Source organism: Oncorhynchus mykiss, chromosome 10, assembly GCF_013265735.2.
Source record: "Oncorhynchus mykiss isolate Arlee chromosome 10, USDA_OmykA_1.1, whole genome shotgun sequence".
NCBI lineage: Eukaryota > Metazoa > Chordata > Actinopteri > Salmoniformes > Salmonidae > Oncorhynchus > Oncorhynchus mykiss.
In genome coordinates, this window is record NC_048574.1 from 1,517,726 (window position 1) to 1,529,249 (window position 11,524).

An 11,524-nucleotide genomic window follows, 5' to 3' on the forward strand; every position below is an offset into this window, starting at 1 on the left:
GAGACAAGGACCTGAGAGACAAGGACCTGAGAGACAAGGACCTGAGAGACAAGGACCTGAGAGACAAGGACCTGAGAGACAAGGACCTGAGAGACAAGGACCTGAGTGACAAGGACCTGAGAGACAAGGACCTGAGAGACAAGGACCTGAGAGAGCTGGACCTGAGAGACAAGGACCTGAGTGACAAGGACCTGAGTGACAAGGACCTGAGTGTCAAGGATCTGAGAGAGCTGGACCTGAGAGACAAGGACCTGAGTGACAAGGACCTGAGAGACAAGGACCTGAGAGAGCTGGACCTGAGAGAGCTGGACCTGAGAGAGCTGGACCTGAGTGACAAGGACCTGAGAGACAAGGACCTGAGAGACAAGGACCTGAGAGAGCTGGACCTGAGAGAGCTGGACCTGAGAGACAAGGACCTGAGAGACAAGGACCTGAGAGACAAGGACCTGAGAGACAAGGACCTGAGTGACAAGGACCTGAGTGTCAAGGACCTGAGTGACAAGGACCTGAGAGACAAGGACCTGAGAGACAAGGACCTGAGAGAGCTGGACCTGAGAGACAAGGACCTGAGTGACAAGGACCTGAGAGACAAGGACCTGAGAGACAAGGACTTGAGAGACAAGGACCTGAGAGACAAGGACCTGAGAGACAAGGACCTGAGTGTCAAGGACCTGAGAGATCTGGACCTGAGAGACAAGGACCTGAGTGACAAGGACCTGAGAGACAACGACCTGAGTGACAAGGACCTGCGAGACAAGGACCTGAGTGACAAGGACCTGAGAGACAAGGACCTGAGAGACAAGGACCTGAGAGACAAGGACCTGAGTGACAAGGAACTGAGTGACAAGGACCTGATTGACAAGGACCTGAGAGACAAGGACCTGAGAGACAAGGACCTGAGAGACAAGGACCTGAGAGACAAGGACCTGAGAGACAAGGACCTGAGTGACAAGGACCTGAGAGACAAGGACCTGAGAGACAAGGACCTGAGAGACCTGAGAGAGCTGGACCTGAGAGACAAGGACCTGAGAGACAAGGACCTGAGTGACAAGGAACTGAGTAACAAGGACCTGATTGACAAGGACCTGAGAGACAAGGACCTGAGAGACAAGGACCTGAGAGACAAGGACCTGAGAGACAAGGACCTGAGAGACAAGGACCTGAGAGACAAGGACCTGAGTGACAAGGACCTGAGAGACAAGGACCTGAGAGACAAGGACCTGAGAGAGCTGGACCTGAGAGACAAGGACCTGAGTGACAAGGACCTGAGTGACAAGGACCTGAGTGTCAAGGATCTGAGAGAGCTGGACCTGAGAGACAAGGACCTGAGTGACAAGGACCTGAGAGACAAGGACCTGAGAGAGCTGGACCTGAGAGAGCTGGACCTGAGAGAGCTGGACCTGAGTGACAAGGACCTGAGAGACAAGGACCTGAGAGACAAGGACCTGAGAGAGCTGGACCTGAGAGAGCTGGACCTGAGAGACAAGGACCTGAGAGACAAGGACCTGAGAGACAAGGACCTGAGAGACAAGGACCTGAGTGACAAGGACCTGAGTGTCAAGGACCTGAGTGACAAGGACCTGAGAGACAAGGACCTGAGAGACAAGGACCTGAGAGAGCTGGACCTGAGAGACAAGGACCTGAGTGACAAGGACCTGAGAGACAAGGACCTGAGAGACAAGGACTTGAGAGACAAGGACCTGAGAGACAAGGACCTGAGAGACAAGGACCTGAGTGTCAAGGACCTGAGAGAGCTGGACCTGAGAGACAAGGACCTGAGTGACAAGGACCTGAGAGACAACGACCTGAGTGACAAGGACCTGCGAGACAAGGACCTGAGTGACAAGGACCTGAGAGACAAGGACCTGAGAGACAAGGACCTGAGAGACAATAACCTGAGTGACAAGGACCTGAGAGACAATAACCTGAGTGACAAGGACCTGAGAGACAAGGACCTGAGAGACAAGGACCTGAGTGACAAGGACCTGAGAGACAAGGACCTGAGAGACAAGGACCTGAGTGTCAAGGACCTGAGAGAGCTGGACCTGAGAGACAAGGACCTGAGAGACAAGGACCTGAGAGACAAGGACCTGAGAGACAAGGACCTGAGAGACAAGGACCTGAGTGACAAGGACCTGAGAGACAAGGACCTGAGTGACAAGGACCTGAGAGACAAGGACCTGCGAGACAAGGACCTGAGAGACAAGGACCTGAGTGACAAGGACCTGAGAGACAAGGACCTGAGTGACAAGGACCTGAGAGACAAGGACCTGAGTGTCAAGGACCTGAGTGTCAAGGACCTGAGTGACAAGGACCTGAGAGACAAGGACCTGAGAGACAAGGACCTGAGAGACAAGGACCTGAGAGACAAGGACCTGAGTGTCAAGGACCTGAGAGACAAGGACCTGAGAGACAAGGACCTGAGAGACAAGGACCTGAGAGACAAGGACCTGAGAGACAAGGACCTGAGAGACAAGGACCTGAGTGTCAAGGACCTGAGTGTCAAGGACCTGAGTGACAAGGACCTGAGAGACAAGGACCTGAGAGACAAGGACCTGAGAGAGCTGGACCTGAGAGACAAGGACCTGAGAGACAAGGACCTGAGTGACAAGGAACTGAGTAACAAGGACCTGATTGACAAGGACCTGAGAGACAAGGACCTGAGAGACAAGGACCTGAGAGACAAGGACCTGAGAGACAAGGACCTGAGAGACAAGGACCTGAGAGACAAGGACCTGAGAGACAAGGACCTGAGTGACAAGGACCTGAGAGACAAGGACCTGAGAGACAAGGACCTGAGAGAGCTGGACCTGAGAGACAAGGACCTGAGTGACAAGGACCTGAGTGACAAGGACCTGAGTGTCAAGGATCTGAGAGAGCTGGACCTGAGAGACAAGGACCTGAGTGACAAGGACCTGAGAGACAAGGACCTGAGAGAGCTGGACCTGAGAGAGCTGGACCTGAGAGAGCTGGACCTGAGTGACAAGGACCTGAGAGACAAGGACCTGAGAGACAAGGACCTGAGAGAGCTGGACCTGAGAGAGCTGGACCTGAGAGACAAGGACCTGAGAGACAAGGACCTGAGAGACAAGGACCTGAGAGACAAGGACCTGAGTGACAAGGACCTGAGTGTCAAGGACCTGAGTGACAAGGACCTGAGAGACAAGGACCTGAGAGACAAGGACCTGAGAGAGCTGGACCTGAGAGACAAGGACTTGAGTGACAAGGACCTGAGAGACAAGGACCTGAGAGACAAGGACTTGAGAGACAAGGACCTGAGAGACAAGGACCTGAGAGACAAGGACCTGAGTGTCAAGGACCTGAGAGAGCTGGACCTGAGAGACAAGGACCTGAGTGACAAGGACCTGAGAGACAACGACCTGAGTGACAAGGACCTGCGAGACAAGGACCTGAGTGACAAGGACCTGAGAGACAAGGACCTGAGAGACAAGGACCTGAGAGACAAGGACCTGAGTGACAAGGAACTGAGTGACAAGGACCTGATTGACAAGGACCTGAGAGACAAGGACCTGAGAGACAAGGACCTGAGAGACAAGGACCTGAGAGACAAGGACCTGAGAGACAAGGACCTGAGAGACAAGGACCTGAGTGACAAGGACCTGAGAGACAAGGACCTGAGAGACAAGGACCTGAGAGACCTGAGAGAGCTGGACCTGAGAGACAAGGACCTGAGAGACAAGGACCTGAGTGACAAGGAACTGAGTAACAAGGACCTGATTGACAAGGACCTGAGAGACAAGGACCTGAGAGACAAGGACCTGAGAGACAAGGACCTGAGAGACAAGGACCTGAGAGACAAGGACCTGAGAGACAAGGACCTGAGTGACAAGGACCTGAGAGACAAGGACCTGAGAGACAAGGACCTGAGAGAGCTGGACCTGAGAGACAAGGACCTGAGTGACAAGGACCTGAGTGACAAGGACCTGAGTGTCAAGGATCTGAGAGAGCTGGACCTGAGAGACAAGGACCTGAGTGACAAGGACCTGAGAGACAAGGACCTGAGAGAGCTGGACCTGAGAGAGCTGGACCTGAGAGAGCTGGACCTGAGTGACAAGGACCTGAGAGACAAGGACCTGAGAGACAAGGACCTGAGAGAGCTGGACCTGAGAGAGCTGGACCTGAGAGACAAGGACCTGAGAGACAAGGACCTGAGAGACAAGGACCTGAGAGACAAGGACCTGAGTGACAAGGACCTGAGTGTCAAGGACCTGAGTGACAAGGACCTGAGAGACAAGGACCTGAGAGACAAGGACCTGAGAGAGCTGGACCTGAGAGACAAGGACCTGAGTGACAAGGACCTGAGAGACAAGGACCTGAGAGACAAGGACTTGAGAGACAAGGACCTGAGAGACAAGGACCTGAGAGACAAGGACCTGAGTGTCAAGGACCTGAGAGAGCTGGACCTGAGAGACAAGGACCTGAGTGACAAGGACCTGAGAGACAACGACCTGAGTGACAAGGACCTGCGAGACAAGGACCTGAGTGACAAGGACCTGAGAGACAAGGACCTGAGAGACAAGGACCTGAGAGACAATAACCTGAGTGACAAGGACCTGAGAGACAATAACCTGAGTGACAAGGACCTGAGAGACAAGGACCTGAGAGACAAGGACCTGAGTGACAAGGACCTGAGAGACAAGGACCTGAGAGACAAGGACCTGAGTGTCAAGGACCTGAGAGAGCTGGACCTGAGAGACAAGGACCTGAGAGACAAGGACCTGAGAGACAAGGACCTGAGAGACAAGGACCTGAGAGACAAGGACCTGAGTGACAAGGACCTGAGAGACAAGGACCTGAGTGACAAGGACCTGAGAGACAAGGACCTGCGAGACAAGGACCTGAGAGACAAGGACCTGAGTGACAAGGACCTGAGAGACAAGGACCTGAGTGACAAGGACCTGAGAGACAAGGACCTGAGTGTCAAGGACCTGAGTGTCAAGGACCTGAGTGACAAGGACCTGAGAGACAAGGACCTGAGAGACAAGGACCTGAGAGACAAGGACCTGAGAGACAAGGACCTGAGTGTCAAGGACCTGAGAGACAAGGACCTGAGAGACAAGGACCTGAGAGACAAGGACCTGAGAGACAAGGACCTGAGAGACAAGGACCTGAGAGACAAGGACCTGAGTGTCAAGGACCTGAGTGTCAAGGACCTGAGTGACAAGGACCTGAGAGACAAGGACCTGAGAGACAAGGACCTGAGAGAGCTGGACCTGAGAGACAAGGACCTGAGTGACAAGGACCTGAGAGACAAGGACCTGAGAGACAAGGACTTGAGAGACAAGGACCTGAGAGACAAGGACCTGAGAGACAAGGACCTGAGTGTCAAGGACCTGAGAGAGCTGGACCTGAGAGACAAGGACCTGAGTGACAAGGACCTGAGAGACAACGACCTGAGTGACAAGGACCTGCGAGACAAGGACCTGAGTGACAAGGACCTGAGAGACAAGGACCTGAGAGACAAGGACCTGAGAGACAATAACCTGAGTGACAAGGACCTGAGAGACAAGGACCTGAGAGACAAGGACCTGAGTGACAAGGACCTGAGAGACAAGGACCTGAGAGACAAGGACCTGAGTGTCAAGGACCTGAGAGAGCTGGACCTGAGAGACAAGGACCTGAGAGACAAGGACCTGAGAGACAAGGACCTGAGTGACAAGGACCTGAGAGACAAGGACCTGAGTGACAAGGACCTGAGAGACAAGGACCTGCGAGACAAGGACCTGAGAGACAAGGACCTGAGTGACAAGGACCTGAGAGACAAGGACCTGAGTGACAAGGACCTGAGAGACAAGGACCTGAGTGTCAAGGACCTGAGTGTCAAGGACCTGAGTGACAAGGACCTGAGAGACAAGGACCTGAGAGACAAGGACCTGAGAGACAAGGACCTGAGAGACAAGGACCTGAGTGTCAAGGACCTGAGAGACAAGGACCTGAGAGACAAGGACCTGAGAGACAAGGACCTGAGAGACAAGGACCTGAGAGACAAGGACCTGAGAGACAAGGACCTGAGTGTCAAGGACCTGAGTGTCAAGGACCTGAGTGACAAGGACCTGAGAGACAAGGACCTGAGAGACAAGGACCTGAGAGAGCTGGACCTGAGAGACAAGGACCTGAGTGACAAGGACCTGAGAGACAAGGACCTGAGAGACAAGGACTTGAGAGACAAGGACCTGAGAGACAAGGACCTGAGAGACAAGGACCTGAGTGTCAAGGACCTGAGAGAGCTGGACCTGAGAGACAAGGACCTGAGTGACAAGGACCTGAGAGACAACGACCTGAGTGACAAGGACCTGCGAGACAAGGACCTGAGTGACAAGGACCTGAGAGACAAGGACCTGAGAGACAAGGACCTGAGAGACAATAACCTGAGTGACAAGGACCTGAGAGACAAGGACCTGAGAGACAAGGACCTGAGTGACAAGGACCTGAGAGACAAGGACCTGAGAGACAAGGACCTGAGTGTCAAGGACCTGAGAGAGCTGGACCTGAGAGACAAGGACCTGAGAGACAAGGACCTGAGAGACAAGGACCTGAGAGACAAGGACCTGAGAGACAAGGACCTGAGTGACAAGGACCTGAGAGACAAGGACCTGAGTGACAAGGACCTGAGAGACAAGGACCTGCGAGACAAGGACCTGAGAGACAAGGACCTGAGTGACAAGGACCTGAGAGACAAGGACCTGAGTGACAAGGACCTGAGAGACAAGGACCTGAGAGACAAGGACCTGAGTGACAAGGACCTGAGAGACAAGGACCTGAGTGACAAGGACCTGAGAGACAAGGACCTGAGAGACAAGGACCTGAGTGTCAAGGACCTGAGAGAGCTGGACCTGAGAGACAAGGACCTGAGTGACAAGGACCTGAGAGACAAGGACCTGAGAGAGCTGGACCTGAGAGAGCTGGACCTGAGAGAGCTGGACCTGAGTGACAAGGACCTGAGAGACAAGGACCTGAGAGACAAGGACCTGAGAGAGCTGGACCTGAGAGAGCTGGACCTGAGAGACAAGGACCTGAGAGACAAGGACCTGAGAGACAAGGACCTGAGAGACAAGGACCTGAGTGTCAAGGACCTGAGTGACAAGGACCTGAGAGAGCTGGACCTGAGAGACAAGGACCTGAGTGACAAGGACCTGAGAGACAAGGACCTGAGAGACAAGGACCTGAGAGACAAGGACCTGAGTGTCAAGGACCTGAGAGAGCTGGACCTGAGAGACAAGGACCTGAGTGACAAGGACCTGAATGACAAGGACCTGCGAGACAAGGACCTGAGTGACAAGGACCTGAGTGACAAGGACCTGAGAGACAAGGACCTGAGAGATAAGGACCTGAGAGACAAGGACCTGAGTGACAAGGACCTGAGAGACAAGGACCTGAGAGTCAAGGACCTGAGAGACAAGGACCTGAGAGACAAGGACCTGAGTGACAAGGACCTGAGTGACAAGGACCTGAGAGACAAGGACCTGAGAGACAAGGACCTGAGAGACAAGGACCTGAGTGTCAAGGACCTGAGAGAGCTGGACCTGAGAGACAAGGACCTGAGAGACAAGGACCTGAGAGACAAGGACCTGAGAGACAAGGACCTGAGAGACAAGGACCTGAGTGACAATGACCTGAGAGACAAGGACCTGAGTGACAAGGACCTGAGAAACAAGGACCTGCGAGACAAGGACCTGAGAGACAAGGACCTGAGAGACAAGGACCTGAGAGACAAGGACCTGAGTGACAAGGACCTGAGTGACAAGGACCTGAGAGACATGGACCTGCGAGACAAGGACCTGCGAGACAAGGACCTGCGAGACAAGGACCTGAGAGACAAGGACCTGAGAGACAAGGACCTGAGAGACAAGGACCTGAGTGACAAGGACCTGAGAGACAAGGACCTGAGTGACAAGGACCTGAGAGACAAGGACCTGAGAGACAAGGACCTGAGTGTCAAGGACCTGAGAGAGCTGGACCTGAGAGACAAGGACCTGAGTGACAAGGACCTGAGAGACAAGGACCTGAGAGAGCTGGACCTGAGAGAGCTGGACCTGAGAGAGCTGGACCTGAGTGACAAGGACCTGAGAGACAAGGACCTGAGAGACAAGAACCTGAGAGAGCTGGACCTGAGAGAGCTGGACCTGAGAGACAAGGACCTGAGAGACAAGGACCTGAGAGACAAGGACCTGAGAGACAAGGACCTGAGTTTCAAGGACCTGAGTGACAAGGACCTGAGAGACAAGGACCTGAGAGAGCTGGACCTGAGAGACAAGGACCTGAGTGACAAGGACCTGAGAGACAAGGACCTGAGAGACAAGGACCTGAGAGACAAGGACCTGAGTGTCAAGGACCTGAGAGAGCTGGACCTGAGAGACAAGGACCTGAGTGACAAGGACCTGAGTGACAAGGACCTGCGAGACAAGGACCTGAGTGACAAGGACCTGAGTGACAAGGACCTGAGAAACAAGGACGTGAGAGATAAGGACCTGAGAGACAAGGACCTGAGTGACAAGGACCTGAGAGACAAGGACCTGAGAGACAAGGACCTGAGAGACAAGGACCTGAGAGACAAGGACCTGAGAGACAGGGACCTGAGTGACAAGGACCTGAGAGACAAGGACCTGAGAGACAAGGAACTGAGAGACAAGGACCTGAGTGTCAAGGACCTGAGAGAGCTGGACCTGAGAGACAAGGACCTGAGAGACAAGGACCTGAGAGACAAGGACCTGAGAGACAAGGACCTGAGTGACAATGACCTGAGAGACAAGGACCTGAGTGACAAGGACCTGAGAGACAAGGACCTGCGAGACAAGGACCTGAGAGACAAGGACCTGAGAGACAAGGACCTGAGTGACAAGGACCTGAGAGACAAGGACCTGAGTGACAAGGACCTGAGTGACAAGGACCTGAGAGACAAGGACCTGCGAGACAAGGACCTGAGAGACAAGGACCTGAGAGACAAGGACCTGAGTGACAAGGACCTGAGAGACAAGGACCTGAGAGACAAGGACCTGAGAGACAAGGACCTGAGTGAAAGGGACCTGAGAGACAAGGACCTGAGTGTCAAGGACCTGAGAGAGCTGGACCTGAGAGACAAGGACCTGAGAGACAAGGACCTGAGAGACAAGGACCTGAGAGACAAGGACCTGAGAGACAAGGACCTGAGTGACAAGGACCTGAGTGACAAGGACCTGAGAGACAAGGACCTGCGAGACAAGGACCTGAGAGACAAGGACCTGAGAGACAAGGACCTGAGAGACAAGGACCTGAGTGACAAGGACCTGAGAGACAAGGACCTGAGTGACAAGGACCTGAGTGACAAGGACCTGAGAGACAAGGACCTGCGAGACAAGGACCTGAGAGACAAGGACCTGAGAGACAAGGACCTGAGTGACAAGGACCTGAGAGACAAGGACCTGAGAGACAAGGACCTGAGAGACAAGGACCTGAGTGTCAAGGACCTGAGAGAGCTGGACCTGAGAGACAAGGATCTGAGAGACAAGGACCTGAGAGACAAGGACCTGAGAGACAAGGACCTGAGAGACAAGGACCTGAGTGACAATAACCTGAGAGACAAGGACCTGAGTGACAAGGACCTGAGAGACAAGGACCTGCGAGACAAGGACCTGAGAGACAAGGACCTGAGAGACAAGGACCTGAGTGACAAGGACCTGAGAGACAAGGACCTGAGTGACAAGGACCTGAGTGACAAGGACCTGAGAGACAAGGACCTGCGAGACAAGGACCTGAGAGACAAGGACCTGAGAGACAAGGACCTGAGTGTCAAGGACCTGAGAGAGCTGGACCTGAGAGACAAGGACCTGAGTGACAAGGACCTGAGAGAGCTGGACCTGAGAGAGCTGGACCTGAGAGAGCTGGACCTGAGAGAGCTGGACCTGAGAGAGCTGGACCTGAGTGACAAGGACCTGAGAGACAAGGACCTGAGAGACAAGGACCTGAGAGAGCTGGACCTGAGAGACAAGGACCTGAGAGACAAGGACCTGAGTGACAAGGACCTGAGAGACAAGGACCCGAGAGACAAGGACCTGAGAGACAAGGACCTGAGTGACAAGGACCTGAGAGACAAGGACCTGAGAGACAAGGACCTGAGTGACAAAGACCTGAGTGTCAAGGACCTGAGAGAGCTGGACCTGAGAGACAAGGACCTGAGTGACAAGGACCTGAGTGACAAGGACCTGAGTGACAAGGACCTGAGTGACAAGGACCTGAGAGACAAGGACCTGATTGACAAGGACCTGAGAGACAAGGACCTGAGAGACAAGGACCTGAGAGACAAGGACCTGAGTGACAAGGACCTGAGAGACAAGGACCTGAGAGACAAGGACCTGAGAGAGCTGGACCTGAGAGACAAGGACCTGGGTGACAAGGACCTGAGAGAGCTGGACCTGAGAGAGCTGGACCTGAGAGACAAGGACCTGAGTGTCAAGGACCTGGGTGACAAGGACCTGAGTGACAAGGACCTGAGTAACAAGGACCTGAGAGAGCTGGACCTGAGTAACAAGGACCTGAGAGAGCTGGACCTGAGTGACAAGGACCTGAGAGACAAGGACCTGAGTGTCAAGGACCTGAGAGAGCTGGACCTGAGAGACAAGGACCTGAGTGACAAGGACCTGAGAGACAACGACCTGAGTGACAAGGACCTGCGAGACAAGGACCTGAGTGACAAGGACCTGAGAGACAAGGACCTGAGAGACAAGGACCTGAGAGACAATAACCTGAGTGACAAGGACCTGAGAGACAAGGACCTGAGAGACAAGGACCTGAGTGACAAGGACCTGAGAGACAAGGACCTGAGAGACAAGGACCTGAGTGTCAAGGACCTGAGAGAGCTGGACCTGAGAGACAAGGACCTGAGAGACAAGGACCTGAGAGACAAGGACCTGAGAGACAAGGACCTGAGAGACAAGGACCTGAGTGACAAGGACCTGAGAGACAAGGACCTGAGTGACAAGGACCTGAGAGACAAGGACCTGCGAGACAAGGACCTGAGAGACAAGGACCTGAGTGACAAGGACCTGAGAGACAAGGACCTGAGTGACAAGGACCTGAGAGACAAGGACCTGAGAGACAAGGACCTGAGTGTCAAGGACCTGAGAGAGCTGGACCTGAGAGACAAGGACCTGAGTGACAAGGACCTGAGAGACAAGGACCTGAGAGACAAGGACCTGAGTGACAAGGACCTGAGAGACAAGGACCTGAGTGACAAGGACCTGAGAGACAAGGACCTGAGAGACAAGGACCTGAGTGTCAAGGACCTGAGAGAGCTGGACCTGAGAGACAAGGACCTGAGTGACAAGGACCTGAGAGACAAGGACCTGAGAGAGCTGGACCTGAGAGAGCTGGACCTGAGAGAGCTGGACCTGAGTGACAAGGACCTGAGAGACAAGGACCTGAGAGACAAGGACCTGAGAGAGCTGGACCTGAGAGAGCTGGACCTGAGAGACAAGGACCTGAGAGACAAGGACCTGAGAGACAAGGACCTGAGAGACAAGGACCTGAG